The 16,360-nt window shown below is 29.4% G+C and overlaps 2 protein-coding genes across 3 annotated transcripts in view; one reads left to right on the top strand and one right to left on the bottom strand.

The window, feature by feature from the left end:
• The window catches only part of LOC129951440 (cytochrome c oxidase subunit 7A1, mitochondrial), a 386,202-nt gene that overhangs the window by 152,519 nt on the left and 217,323 nt on the right, over positions 1-16,360 (bottom strand). The gene's annotated exons all lie outside the window — the stretch shown is intronic.
• The window catches only part of LOC129951429 (protein expanded), a 59,862-nt gene continuing 44,460 nt past the window's right edge, over positions 959-16,360 (top strand). Inside the window, exon 1 of one of the 2 annotated variants that reach the window (XM_056063565.1) lies at positions 959-1,646. The gene's annotated coding sequence lies outside the window, so the exon portion shown is untranslated. Of the gene's footprint in view, positions 1,647-3,124; positions 3,400-16,360 lie in introns of those variants that run through there. The other variant, XM_056063566.1, reaches the window with a different exon arrangement.

The following is a 16,360-nucleotide window of genomic DNA, read 5'->3' as shown; positions in this document are numbered from 1 at the left end:
AATTAGTTATTCCAAATTCAAATTCTTTGTCTTTTTTAAGAATTGAGTATCGCTCAGACCAGCTTAGCTATCATTGGTTTTCTAAATATTTCCTGATTAGAATCAAGCATTTTAGGTTAGAGTTGATCATATAAACTGAATGGTAAAAACAGGAACGCTTTCAGTGGAATGATTATGTTCCGAAATGTGAAATCAGGAATCAGCTGTTCGTTAATAAATAATTTTTTTTATTAGAAAAAATCTACAACTTGTCAGCTTCATTTCAATACGAAACACAATAAATTGTATTGTCTCTTCAAATTATGAAAAACAAGATTACGATGAAATCAAATTAACTACTAACTAACTCATAAAAGATCAAACTGACTTAAGAATTGAAGCCGATATGTACCATTTAAAGCAACGCTACGTGAGTGGTCCGATTGGGTAGGTTACCAATACCTTATTGCAATACCCTTTATTTATTACACATTAATCATTCAATTGAAGTCAACCGCTGTGGCAAGATCTTTCTGTTGATAGAAAAATCCTTACGTTGGGCGCCATTTCTTAAGTACTCAATTAAAGTTGCTTTATTTGTAATTCTTTTATAAAATTGCCAGATGTATCAATATACAGAATAATGATCCTTACCAATTGCTAAATTCTAATATTACTATAGGCATAAATTAACATGCCCTTTTATAAATCAGTCAAACACCTGGCAACACCGGAGATCCCGCTGAGATCTATATCAATATATTTTTCAACTCATCAGAAGCAACAACAGCATAGCATAGCATGGCGCGGCACAGCGGCAGCACAGCATAGGCAAGGCAAGGTACACCATAGTCACAGTCCCAGAAACAGAGTCACTCTCTACAAAATAAACAAGAGACCGCGCGATTAAGCTGCGCTGCAAATACTCACCCGTTTTTACCTAAATTTTGTTTTTCCTCTTTATGTATTAGTGACATTCCAATCTTCAAATTTCATAATATTAGTGTGGCAGTGATTTTGTAATCGTATTAGTGGTATAGATCAACACAACAGCAATTCAAAAAAACAACAACAACAAATATAATATACATATACTCATCAAACAAATACTTCTACACAAAAGAAGACTTGTGGACTCTGTAAAAATGAAAAACAGCAACAACAAAAATAAAATACAAGTAAAATAAAATTTAAACAAAAAAAAAATTCAACATGTATCCTACAGCGGGTGCTCATTTTTCGATTACGATTTCTAGTTAGTTTGGTTTTCGGTGCTGAGCATTCCGCAGTGTTTGCTCCCGACACGAGCGATCGCACACACGCTATTTAATATTTTATTATTATTTTTTTGTTTTTATGATTTTACATAAAATTTTTACCGGATTTTGAAAAAAAAAAACTATAGAATATCGAAAACGCAACGCGCAACGCCATCGTCACTCTAAAAAGACTACGACGATGAACGACGTGATTTGATTTTAACAAGGACGCGGATTTAAAAAAAAATTATAACTTAAACACAAAAATCCAAACGTGGCTTAAAAACAAAAACTAAGATACAAAAATATTAAAAAACAAATAAAATATAAACTTAAGAGATTTACATTGAATTCAAATTCCAATTTAAACTTGAAAGTAACAAAAAGTCAACTTCCTTCTAAATCAAGGTATATCTAAAATACATGAATTTCAAAAATTTAATATATATTGATCAAATCATTTTTGATAGTGTATACTTGGAATTCCATTAAAAATATACACACAGCAAATAGTGAATTTTTATAAAAGTAGGGTTTGTTTTGCTTTTTGTCGTTAATCTCTAAAAAAAAAAAAGAAATAAATCCATCCATAGGTACCTACCTATAAAAGATATTGTATCTTCAAAGTGTATCTTTCTCTTTGCAACTACCTAAATACCAAGAAGTAAAATTCCAAAAAAAAATTAAATCTCCGATCGCTTTAGATTGAATTTATAGGATTTACCTGCTGCATGTGCGCTCTCTCCCTCTCTCTCACTCACTCTCTCACCTCCATTACTTTGTTAAGTGCTCTGCTCTGCTGACTCTCTCCCTCTCCCTGAATTTTCAATTAGAAGTGTTTTTTTTTTCTTTTGAAATTTGTTTCTGTGTAAATTCAATTGTATGTTCTAATAATGAAAAATTCAAAATCATAAAAATATCTAACAATTTTTCATACAACAAAAACAAAAACTAAGAAAAATACTCCGCGTATCTCAAGAAACACACAACTTGAAGGTGTTTACATCTTTAAGTGTTGGTTACTTCAATTGGGAGTAAAAAAAACTAAACAAAATTCGTTAATAAAAAAAAATAAATCGAACTCGTTGGAATGCAGTACGATCAGGTCTTGAGAGGTCAAATATTTTACACATAAAACAGTAATCGATAGATTAATCGTGAAACCGCATTTTTAAAACTAAATCAAAATTTCAAACGATGTAAAAGAAAACAACAACAAATCAATTTAAAATATAAAACAAAAAAAATTGAAATTGTGATAGAAAGTTATGAAGAAAAAGTTATATTTGTATGTAAAAAGAATGTAAAAATGTATTTGGTGATCGTTTACGATATTAAAACGCGTTTTGCGGTGTGATATTTCAATATTTTAATATTTCGATACGATTCCGATTGTGATTCCGCACCCTTCTGCCCGCAATACAACAACAAATACTACAAAATCGAAAAAATTCTACACCATCATAAAATTATATTATCTTTAGCTAATTTGTGCATTTGTTTTGTTATCACGTGTAAAATAAGTGTAGATATAATTTTTTTATTTTATAATAAAATATTTTTAAAGAAATACACACAAAAGAATGTCAAGTTTTTTTTTTTGAATTTTGATATAAAATATTCATAGAAGTGAAAATAATATCACATACACATAGATACATACACCTCTCTCTCTATATACATATGTATTTATGAATGCATACATATGAATAAAAAAATATTAAAAATATTTTCTGTTAAAGCATAAAGTGCAGTGTGTGCAGTGTGTGACCGTCACCAATTGGGAATTTATTTAAAAAAATTATCGTCATTTCTGCTTATTAACAGATAAAGTCGACGACGACGAGTGACGCGACGAACGGCAACAACAACGACGACGTCAACGACGACGCGACGATAAAAAAGGAAATTTCGTGTATCTGCGTTTTTTTTTGTTGAAATTTTTGTTTTTGGTTGATTTTGAACAAAATTCTGTTCACTGATTGTCTACTGGATTTGATCAAACATTTACTTGGATTTTCTGTTTGTTTATTTGTTTTGTATCTTACGGATTTATAACTCTCGATTTGTCAAAGAGAAGAATTTTATTTTTCAAAAAAGAAAAATTATAAACACATATGGACTAACATATGGACACAATGTGTTAGCACACAGTGTGCAGGTAAATTTTTGTTGCAATTGAAATGTTAAAAAAGAGAAACAAAATTGTTAATATTTTTGTTTGTTTATTTATGAGATGAATCTTTTTTTTTGATTTTTCCTGACCTTGATTTTGAAGGGAAAAGTTTTAGGAGGATATTGGGGAATGCACTTTCCAATACCTTGAATTTTAAAGGTTCGGTTTTTAAAAGTTTTTTTTTAGGTCACTCAAAATTTCAATTAAATCACTGTATTTTTCGTATGATCAAAAAATGTATGGTTTTTATCAATTTATTTCAAAAAAATAGAAAGTTAATAGACCATTAAAAAAATTGGACACAAATTTAGAGCAGGAATCAATAAGAGTTAAAATAAAAATTCTAATTTAAGAAAAAAGAGGCTGGGATGCGACCCACACTCATAATATCCCATCCGACCAGTCTTTTGATTTTTTCCAAAACTTTAACTTCAGCAGAAATAATACAAATATAAAATATTTAAGTCAATATCATTCTTTATGTTTTTATAATACTTGAATCGAAAACCATTTCTTACCATTTTTTTTGTTGTTTTTTGTGTTTTCGTATTTAAAAAAAAGATTTGATTTAATTTTTTTCTAACATAAATAAATAAAAGTAAGCAACAATATTTTGTATATAATAAAATAATTTTGGTTTCAATATCTGTTTTTGTTCCCGACATTTTTAGTCGAAAAACATTTTTTATTAATTTTAGCAGCAATTTTTTGTAAGTTTTAGATTGAAATAATTTTGAAGTCAATACCTTCATCTTTTCTCGAGATCGAACATCAGTTTTTACCAATTTTGTGTATTTTTTATATTTTTTTATAAGACTAACTGACAGTTGGAATATTCCGAACATTTTACTGAATGATGTAATCTATATTTTTTGTAAGATAAGTTTAGTTTGAAAACAATGACGTAAAGTTGTACAAAAATTTCGTTCAAGCAATAGAGCCAACTCTTGCTAAAGGTTTTCGATATTTAACTAACTTTTAACTAAAAGAAACTGCTAACAAAATATCAGCAAGCTTTTGTGAAACACGCCTAATTTTGACAGCTTATTAAACCGAAGAATACGAAACATTTAAAAGCCGAAAACTGTGATTTGTTATTGGCTTCTTAATATTTAAATTTTCAATTGAAAATTGAACCGTGGTAAAATTTTCAAGCTCTTCGCATCAACAAGCTCGAGGTTTATGGCTGAATCACAAACCCGCTTCAGCTTAGGCTTCGTCTGTGTTACGGTGGGCCTGCTTCGAGGTTGCTTTGAATAAAATTTCTATTATTTCATCCCTCCAAACAGCAAATATTTTGTTTGTTGACATTTTTTTACAGCTTTTAACCTGTCAGAGAGAGCAAATATTCAGATAATTTAACTAGAGCTTCCGTTTGGAGTCACATTACGTTCTTTCCCTTACGATTGTCAAACGAAACGTCAGGTCGAAGCTCCATTGTGATAGCATGCATTGGATTCCTATGGCTGAATTTATAAACATTAGGTGAAGCCGAAGCTGAGAGTGTTTGTGATTCAGCCATTAAACAATTTTGGGTTTCTAAAACGATCAAAATCTTTGAAAATCTTCATCTTCAGGACAAATTCTTCTTTAATTTTTAGTTATGAAGGACAAACGTCAAATTAATAAGATTTGAGTGCTTAACAACATATTTTATACACTTTTCAACTTTTATCAAAAAATGAATTCTTATTCAAGGACTCATTTTTAGAGTCGACTTTGAATTTAAAAAATTATTTAGAGTAGATTTCAAATATTATAAAAATTTTTCTAATAGATATCTTTACATTTTTAAAAAAAATTCAAGCCGCAACATTTTTAAAAACTTTTAATCCAAATTTTACTAGAAATTAAAGTGAAGCTAACATTTTAAGAGGAATGCAATTGGTAAAATGTAGTCTTTTAAAAACTAAGTACCCGAAAACTATCATCATATTTAAAAGAAACTTGTGGTTAAATTTTCAGCTCATGCAGTTCTAAAAAAAAAGATCATAACACTTTTTTTAATTGATAAATTTTAAGAAAACCTTGACTCAAAAATTCAAGGTTTTTTGGTTATACTTGGAAAAGTATTCTATATTTCAAAACCAAGTCTTAAAGTGGGAGAGGTATTGACAATATAACTACAGTGGTTAACAAAATTAAGTTTTTTTTTAAGGAATTTATTGTCCTGAATTAGAATATGACCTCATGTATTTTAACAAATAACTCTCTGAAATTGCAAACAAAAAAATACGTAATACGCTGTTTTAAGGCTTAAAATAAAAGCCGCGTACTTCCTAAGAAAATGTATACGATGTTTTCAAAAACTAAAAATCTCTATCTTCTTGATTATTTTAGTATCTCATTTATTTTTCGAAATTTTTCATTAGTTATGAGATGAAATGTTAAAAACTCCTGAATGTAATATGTATTGTTGATTCCCAACCCGAACTCTGTTTTAAGCTATATGCTCCCAAGCTCAGAAATACCCGTTTTTAACACTATTTTTTGCAAAAAATTCCAAAACTCGATGAATTCGAAGTAAGAACAAATAATCATCCCTTGTTACCGGTTCTGTTAAGAACCGTTTTAGCATAAAGGCTTCACTATTCTTTTTACGTTTTTGTATGGCAAGTGAAGATTTAGAACTAACGAGCATTTTTTTTTTAAATACTGAACAATATTTGTTACCTCAAATATTTTACGAACAAAAAATGATACTAACTCCAAAATAATTGTATGCAACAAGAGATATCGTTTTTAACATTTGGTAGAATTTAAAAAAAATCAAAGTAATAGTATTTTTTACAAAAAATAAAAACCTTACAAAAGAAATGGTTTTTAACTCAAGTCTTATTGAAACATAGAAAAAAATATTGTTCTTTTTATTTTATTTTAGCCTTAGAAGAATCTATAACGGGCACGAATAGGAAGTTATCAGTATGGGTCGCATATCAGCCTCTTTTTAATTTGGTATTGACTTCATACAAAAGGAACATGAAGTTAATTAAGTTTAAAATAATACCTGGCTAAAACATTCCAAACACAAGATTTAATTGGATATGAATTTCCTCCGAAGTTAAAATCCTAGTCCACCCACAATTCTCAAAAAAAAACTGAAAACTCATTGCTTAGGGTTTTAGAAAAATCGACAGACGGGCAAGAAAGAGAAATAATCAGTCTCTTTTTAAATTTGTATTAAAAGAACATTTTAAATAATTAAGTAAAATATAAAATACACTTTAAGCAATTAAATAGGTTTCGAAGATGTTTTCGTTTATTTTAAACGATTTCAACGAATACACATGTTCGGATGCCCATTTTTTTTAATAAAAGTGAAAAAGCAATAGACTAGTTAGCAAAATGAAAACAATGGTTTAAAGTTTTGGAGTCGTTTAGGAAACTGCTGCGTAAAATGTTAAGTCATTAACAATAGGTTGTTAAAAAATGCATTCGAAACAGAAATTTAATTGCATTTATAAATTTATCTCGAAATTAAAATCCTAGATCACCCAAGAAATTCTTAAAATGCCGCAGCTCTCAAAAAAAAACTGAAAACTGACATACACGACACATCAGACGTAAACGCCTCTAGAAAACCATTAAATCTCATTTTATAGTCTCTCTAATGTTGTTTTAATTTTCCCCAAAAAAAAAACTAAAAAATTATCACTCAAACGATTTAATTGTGGTTTTGTGTTACACGCTATCAATCTTTCATCTGGCCGCACTATGAAATTAAATTTAATTAGTTTTTTTTTATTCTGGGTTCATTACAAAAAGTTATATGTGGAAGTCTCTTTGTAAAATCGTCTTTGGGCGGTTCTAACTTACATTCTTCCATATTACAGTCTTGAATTCAAGAAATTCCAGACACATGAACAAATACTGAGAGTATCTATATGAGAGTTCGGTTTTTAATTCGTGCGTTCTTATAACCTGCTGCGGATGTAATTACTCAGTTAATTACATATATCTGCTTTTTCTATAGTTTCATGTCTCTATAGTCAGTGGAGGTCTATTGATGTTGTAGTTGTTGTTGTTATGTTGGCATAAGGAACACACTTATTCGGGCTTGAAACCTCAACAATTACATTAGTTTAGTGTTTTTTTTTTTTAATTGTTTAGTTGTACAGGGAAGAGGGGGATGCACTGTACATTGTATACAAATGTACTCGTACATATAGTATGTCTGCCTCTTTTGTGTTTTTTCGGTCTTAATTAAGGAATTTAGAAAATAAAGAAAAATACGCGCTAATATTCATGAGAGTTCTTGGCATTAACCTTGAAAAAATGTTGTTTTGATGGTGATGGTTTTCAATGTTAGGAATTTCCCAAAACAGTTTTTTTTTTTTTAATAATAACTAAGCAAGTTTTTCAAAATTCCATGAATGTCGGTTTTTTTTCTTTAATCTGTGATGATTGACACTATACTAATGTTTACATAAGAAAATAAGAATTATTGAATTAAACACATTATGTACATACATATTTTTAATAGATGACTTTTTGGAATTAACGTTTATGATTATGAGAAGTATAATAGTGAGCTTGATCTAACTCGATCTAACTTTTTTCAAAAACGTGCATAGTAGTTTTATTAACTAGTAAATTTGTCAGTTGAGGAGCTATTTACTTAAATAAATAAGATGGCGCAAAAGCTTGTAGAGAAAAAGGGCTAAGTGACTCAACAACTCTCCTATGTTCGAGTAATGTCAGGAATGGAAGGGACCTACAGTTCTTATGCCAAATCTAGACGGCTATTTGAAAAAGCACTTTCCATCACAATTTCTCGCAAGAGGCAGTAGTCCCGTGAACAAAACCTTAGGTGGCTCAGGCAGGGATTGAACCCAAGGCCTTTAGCATGAGCGTCTTACGCACTAACTATCATGTTTCATGGATATCCTGAATTCGAATCTAGCCTTAAAAATGTTGTAGCATATCAGTTTTTTTAAAATATTCTTTCTAACTTACTTATCCAGCTCAGGATTCAATGAGTGTCTCAGTTTCTGAGGTATTGCATTCTTCCATCATTTGGCGTCCCTTGCAAGCTTCCTCCAGTCAGCGAGACCAAGCGTTCTTGTGTCAATAACCTGCTCTTTTTAGATGAGGTTCGGTCTTCCTCGTCGTCGTCTTGAATCTGAAGGCTGAGCTAGTGTAGTCGGCGGCAAGTTTTCGCTCTTTGATAAGTCTTGATAAAATTCGTACAGTTCACTGTTGAATCTTCTTTTCTCATTCAGCACCAAGTATCCAGAATTTGTTCTCTCGAAAGTTCCCTTTGAACTTTTCGTCCAGAACTCGGTACCGCAGTGTTGAACTGGTAAAACTAGTGTTTCATAAACTGTGCAGTATGTCTTTTGAGAATGAAGTTTTAAACAAATTTGTTTGGCCAACCAAAAGTATGAGCGGTTCGCCAGGGTAAAATTCCATCTGATTTCCACTTTTTAATCCTTCGTCAGATTTCCACCTCGAAATTACTGCTCCCAACAGCGACGTTTGTCGTAGGTAGTGGACAGATGAGGCTTTGTTTTTCCTCATTCGATTTAAGACCAACGCGTTTCGCCTGTTCTCAAAAAATATTTCGAATATCGAAAGGTTTCTTAATAACCGACAATACGGTTTTCTTAGCAATAGGTCCACTGGTGATTTCATGGTTCATCTCACCGAACAGTGGATCAAATCTTTGCATTGTTTTGGAGAAAGCAAGATTAGCGCACTTGATATTTCAAAAGCATTTGATAGGTTTGACATCAGGCTCTCTTATCGAAAATGCGTGCTTTCGGTTTTCACGAATCCGATTAGTAATTACCTTTCGAATCGTTTAATACAAGTTGTATTGAATGGATTTAAGTCTGAAAACCACAAAATAAATGCTGGTGTGCCACAGGGCTCTGTTCCATTTCCAACACTCTTTCTCATTTCTATTGATGATCTTCTGTCTACAACTTCTAATCCAATACATTGCTTCGCTGACGATAGTGCTCTTAACTTTTCATATTCGTTTTCGTGGAACTTCGAATGTGGAACTGCAACGACAAAATATGATAAGTTCATTAATAAAAACCGCGTGGAATTTAATGCTTCGAAAACCTAATGCGAGATATACCCTCCTTCCCATTGTCCCTGGATGGCACTTGCATCGAGGAGACTGAAGATCCCGATATCCTCGGTATGTGTAACATCAACTTGTGGAACGACAGATGTTTGGGTTTTCTGAGGCGATGCAAGAAGTTTTTCTGTTCCTCTGATCTGGCTGTTATCAAAAAGACTTATATTCGTCCAAAGCTTGAGTATAACTCCCATATCTGGGCTGGTGCTCTTGCAACTTACTTAAGCCTCTTGGACAGTATTGAACGTAGAGCATTTAGATTGATTACTAATAACACCATCATAGGATCTTTACGTCGCTAGTACATCGTCGTAAAGTTTCCTGTCTCTCCCTCTTTTACCGTTATTTTAACAATTTATGCTCTAGAAAAATATCCAGCTGCATTCCTCATTTATGTCAATATTTAGTCTAGCATTGATCTGCCTGGTCTGAAGCCAAAGTGATACATGCTTTTTTGTAGTTTGGGCATATTGAGGTATTTGAGGAATCATTGGGCATACTTTCCTCTTCCCACACTTGGTGGATGAGTCGGCGGATTTATTGTTTTCAAGATTGTGGATTAATTTGAGCCCACTGGGTCAAAGAACGATCATCCAAAAATAATGAAAAGTATAAGATCTCTCAAAACAAAAATCATTACAATTCTCCAAGATCACAATTTGGTGAATTTTTGTCTGCAGATCACAATTTGGTGAATTTTCGTCATGAATATCATTTCACAATTTTTTTAATAATTATCGGACACTTAAAGGGTTTTGTATACCTTTATTAAGCCAAAGGCACAATGTTTGAAAAATTAGAGGTGTTTGAAAGAAAGTGTCGATAACCATCGGTTTTGAATTCTCGCATATTCGCAAGTTCGGCTAAAGAACAAATCTTTGAACTTTCTAGGACAGAACAAGTTCGTTGCAAGCGTATAAGCTTATTGGCATTCTTAGAAGCGTGAATATTACGGTTAAACTTTTGAGGGGAGGAACTATCGCAAAATCCTTTAAAATAATGGTAAAAATGAGTGAGGCAAGAACCTTAAGACGAATTTCCAGTGACGTAGTGTTTCTTAAGTTACGTGTTCATATATGAAAATGCGCCCCTTAAAGTAGTCGTTAATTGAGAACACTTTTTTAATGATAACTGTTTAACATTCTGGGTTGTTTTAAGACCTTTTTGTTTGAAAATTCAACATGAATTTGTTAACATTTTATCAACTCTTGCAATTGGAAAAATCTATTTCGGTATTTCTTGTTGTAGGCCTCATCGGTTCAAGTCTCTTCATTGGACTTTTTAAATACAACAAAAATCAATTGAAGACAGTATTTCAACAAAATGACAATCTATTGATTTATTACGGTGCTTAACTAAAATGTCTACCATAAAAATAAAATTAAGAAAAAAAAACCTTTATTCGATAAGGAGAAACTTAAATTATAAATTGCCCCACTAAATCTTTTCTTCTAACACCATCAGAAAAAAGGTTTTCAGACAAAAAAAAAGGTTAAAAAATTTCAAAAAAGAAATGAAAATAATAAAATAGAAATAAAAATAAAACCTATCAACAACGAAATAGAACTTTTGAATATATTAAATTTGATCTATCTGATGGAATGGAATTTATGGAATTTCCACATAATTTACGGTTACCCGCAGTTCTTCTGACTAATTTCTGTATTTTTCTTTATCTTTTTTTTTTTGGTTAGAATAAAATTTAAAATGCAGCAGTTTTAAATCTTTTTTTATATTATGTATCTCCTGCGTGTTAGCCTAAATATGTTGGGTGCAACACATCATCGATCAAGTCAAGATATAAATCTTTTTCAAAATAAAATTAAACAGAAAAAAAGAAACATTTAAATGGAATATTTAGGTGAATACTTTATCATTTTGGAAACAGTATAACTTTATAGACAGACATTCCTTTGGGTCATTCATTATAATTCATAGCTTTGAATGAAACTCGTAAATAAAGGGTGATTTAAAAAACAACCTATAGACAGATAATGGCATAGCATACCATAGTTTCTTGTTAATGACATTTTTTTTGTTTGATAGATGTGCTATAGCTTCAAATTGATATCATTTAGAAATCAAATTCCTGAAAGGGGAAGAACATTTTTTTCTTTTGAGTTTGAATGTGGTAAAGTTGGTTTATTGAGAGTGATAAGATGGTTATGATAAAAAAATATAATTTATTTGCCAATGGAAGTTTACTTATTATCCATAATATAGACATTATCTAAGAAAAATTATATTGAGACTTACTACAATTTTCCAATGGATTTTGATGGCTTTAATTAAAAATTTATATCCCATTAAAAAATTATATCACCTCAAAAATTGTATAAACAAAACGTTTTTAACATTTGTTAAAATTTTACTCATAGTAAAAATTGAATTTTTACTCAAATATCTTTTATAAATATATAAATATTTGAGATTATGGTTTACCACTAATTTAAACTTGTAAAAAATATTGTTTTAAACATTCGGGGAATTATTTATTTTACAAAAAATAAAAACCTAAAAAAAATATAAGTTGATAAAAATTCATTTTCTACTCAAACGTCTTTTCAAAACTTTAGGATATTGGCTTTAAACTACTTTTATAAAATATTGTATTCAACATTCAGTCAAATTTTGAGAAAAATCTAATTGAAAACTTGGCAAAAATTCACTTTCGGTTCAAATAGCTTTTCAAAAATTATAAACATTGTCTGGAAACTTTTTTTATTTCACAGAAAATATTGTTTTCGATATTCAGTAGTTTTGTTTATAAAAATCCAACAGTCCGTCTTTTCATAAAAAAAATAAAATCTACAAAAAATAGTACGCAAAATTGGTAAAAACGTGCTTTCGACTAAAAATCTGTTTAAAAAAAACTAGATTTTGAAATGAAACTATTTCATTTTATGAAAAATATTGTTGGTAATTTTTAAACTTTTAACTGACAATTTTCACTTCCATACAAATGAATGCACTCTGAACAAAAAGGACGTTTTGTCCTGGTTTTAATAAAACGTGCTATCTGGATTTTTTTTTAAATATATACGAAAATGGAAAAATGCATGTTGTAAACGGGTAGTTTTAAAATTTTAATAGATTGTAAAAATCGAAGTTAGAATTTGAAATCTGTACTAAAAACTAACTCCAGAAAGTATTTTTCCAAACTTTAAAAGTATTAAAATTCAAGTTTTGTTCGAAACTTCAGGTTTATCAGAAGCTAAATAAGATACCACAAATTGTTTTCCAATAAGAAGTTCCATTGTGATATTTATAAATAGAAAATGTTTTCGAACATGATAATTATTGTATTGTAAAGAAGAAAGGATTCACTAATCAGAGCTACCATATATTTTTCATGAACTTTTTCATGATCAATTCGTATACATTTTCAACCTAACGTCCTTGATAGCTTTACAAATTAAATTTTGTATGTCTAGATTCAAATTATGAAGAATTGATGTTGACCTTATTTTTCAAGTAGCTAGCTCTAAAAAACGGTGTGAAATCTTGGTAGGCAATTGTGATCACCTCTTTAAGAAGTAACAACGTCCAATCACAACTTAAAAATCGATATAAGCAGTGACAAATTGAGAGGCTCTTCAAAAAATAAATCTTGGATTTTCGATACCCAAACGCAACGACATAAATACTTTTATTAAAGTAGTCCTCAAAGTTAAAATCGACGCCATAGCTGGAGATGATTTTTCAATAAAAGTTCGGACGATTCTATTCACCTAAAAAATATAAAAGATAAGTCTGGTGATCGACTGGTTTGAGTTTTTTTTAACTTTACAAAATTTTAAAGTCTTTAACTTTTATGCAAAATACGATGTCTTTTATAAAATGACTAGTACCAAAAGTTGTCAAAGATTCTACACCACAAATATTCTCAGATATTCATAAGTGAATCACAAGGTTTCCAACTTGTCCAAACAGCTCAATTTTTTGTCCACTAATTTCACTATTGCTATAGCAAAAATTCAAAAATTCGTTTGTCTTTCTTCGGTCTGTGACTGTTATATTTTACCATTTTTGTAGTAAATTTTAACAATTTAGCAACATTTTTAGTAATATCGTCAAAATATTACAGTTTCAAAAGTGACAGCTTAGCAAAAAACCAGAAGCCAATAGATCACACGATCATCGTCGATAGCTCGAAGAAATGTCGGTACTATTGTATTCATTTTGCGTAGTTATTTAAATTTTAAAACAATTTAAATATTTCACCTGTCTTAACTCAAACATCATCGACCTCAAACAAACACAAGAATATGAAGTTATGTCACAAATATTCTTCTTGTTCTGTCAAAAATTAATCGATTTCTTTAAAATTCTACAAATTTATGAAAGAAAATAATATGAAAAAATTCCAAAAACACAATACATATATGAAAACTTAAAATTCTCAAAAATTAACAACTGAATAAATATTAAGTCTAGATGAAAGTGCTTTTAAGTTCATTGATTAGAAGTCCAAAGAATAAAATAAAAGTCTGTTCTACGATTTCAGCAAAAAGTCAATAAAATAAGACGAAGAAAATAAAAAACAAAACAGTTTCAGTTACTTTTAAAAAATATTTCTGCCAAAACTAGTTTTAAAGAAAAAAACAGAAAAGCAGAACAGTTTAAAATTTAATTAACAAACATTATGCAAAATTGAACTATTTTTAGAAAAAATAAAGAAAAAACATGGCATAATAAAATTTTATGTGCGATACATAGTTTATTTTTGTTGCTATACAGTTCAGAAATAGATTTCAAATCAATATCAAATTTATAAAGAAAACAGAAAAAAATATAACAACACCTGTTAGCGATATGTTGCCCATTACAAGTTTCAAAGTTTATTGCAGAATCACGAAGAATAATAGTTAAATAGATTAATTTATTGATGAAGTTTCTTTTTTTATTGTTTATTTAACAAACAAGAATTTTTATACCAACAATAAAATGTAAAAAAATATAAAAAACATTGGCACAGATATAAGAACGTTTAACGTTCAAAAACAGTTTTTTTTTTTGTGCAATAATAATTAACATTTTATAATTTTATTTAAATAAAATATATCATTATACTCGAAGCAAGTACTATAAAATTTTATCGATGTTCTGTGGGACCTGTTAAAAAATAAAAATCCGGAGCAAATAACATTTATTTGTATAACCTGACAGGCTGACATCAATAAAAATAAAAAATAGTGACTCTTAGCATTTATTTATTTGTATCAAGTAATTTGAGAATATACAAATGTATAAAATTTTATGAGTTATTATTTTGTTTAAAACAATAATGACTCATTCTAATGGAATGTGATATATTTCTCAACTCAATTAGCATATGGACAAGTAAAATTAAAAAAATTATAAGGTTGTCAATCGTGTAAAATTATTACCTTTGCAGGTAGAAGACAGAGCTGGATTTTGAAGGAGAAAAAAACAGGGCTTCAGGTTTTAAATACAAATTAAAAAAGAGGCTTGGATGCGACCCACACTGATAACTTCCCATAAGTCCATTTTTCTTGCTTAAGTTTGTAGGTTTTCATGTTTGGTTAAAAAAGTTATCAGTTAAATCATTCTAAGAAAATTGAAAATAATCAACAATATTTTGCATTTGATGGAATTGTTTGATTTCAAAATCTATTTTTGTTTACGAGTTTTTGAGTCGTTAACCAATTTTTACCAATTTTAGTAGCATTTCGCAAAGGTTCCTAATTGTTATATAAACAAATACAAATTCGACTAACTTTTAATTGGTTTAGTTTAGTTTAGTCAATTCGATTTTTCTCAAAATAATATTTTTCATAAGATAAAATTAGTTTAAAGCCAATATCTCAAATTTTTGAAAAAAATATTTGAGTCGAAACTAATTTTTTATTAACTTTTGTTAAATTTTCTTTCAAGTTTTTATTTTTTGTTTTATTGTACTGAATATTGACAACAATAATTTGTAATAGCTAAAAGTAGTTTAAAACCAATATCTCAAAGTTTGGAAAAGATAATATTTAAGTCGAAAATCAATTTTCACCAACTTTGAGTTATGTTTTTTTTTAGGTTTTTAATTTTTATAAAAGAAACTGGCAATTAGATTTTTCTCAAAATTTCACCAAATGTTAAAAATGTTTTTCCTTGTTACATAAAAATGTTTTGAAGATAAAATCATATTTTGCTCGTAAAATTTTCGAGTTGACAAATATTTTTTTCAGTTTTATTGATTTATAAACAAAACCGTTAATTGTTTTTTTTCCAAAATGTATTTGTTTGGTATAACTCTCTAACATTATTGGTTCGTGAGATATTAAGGGTTAACCAAAATGTTCACCATTTTTTAAAACTGCTTTGGTAAAAAAAAACTACGCAATTTTCTTCAGAGCCCTTTCTGAATTTTTCTGCATTATTATCTGTATATCAACATTTATTTGAAGTCGATATCTCTTCTGGTTCTTGAGCTATGTACGACCTAAAAAGCGTCGCGTACACACGCACGCACAGACATCACTCTAAACATCTTTTATTTCGACTCTAGACACCTTGAAACGTCGAGAAATGTCAAAATTCAATTCGACAAATCGGACCTATTAAAATAACTCCCTGTTAATATGTTCTAAGCACATTTGGTCAATCTTGTTTAAAAGTTTAGTTGAATTAAGATAAAACATCTAATCATTTTGTTCTCTTTAAAGATTCTAGGAACCTAGGAGACCGATTTTTAATAATTTCCCATGAAAAACTAAAAAAATTCGTATACGCCGAAGTGTACATTTGTATAATACGAAATTTTTATTTAAACATATCCCGTTATTTGCCATCAATTTAAAAGCTGTGATCTTTTGAAGCAAGTAAAAAGTCAATAATGTCTTA

Source organism: Eupeodes corollae, chromosome 3 (assembly GCF_945859685.1).
Source record: "Eupeodes corollae chromosome 3, idEupCoro1.1, whole genome shotgun sequence".
NCBI classification, from domain to species: Eukaryota; Metazoa; Arthropoda; class Insecta; order Diptera; family Syrphidae; genus Eupeodes; species Eupeodes corollae.
Note: the sequence above shows the minus strand (reverse complement) of the source record. Positions and strands in the feature narration are given on the sequence as shown.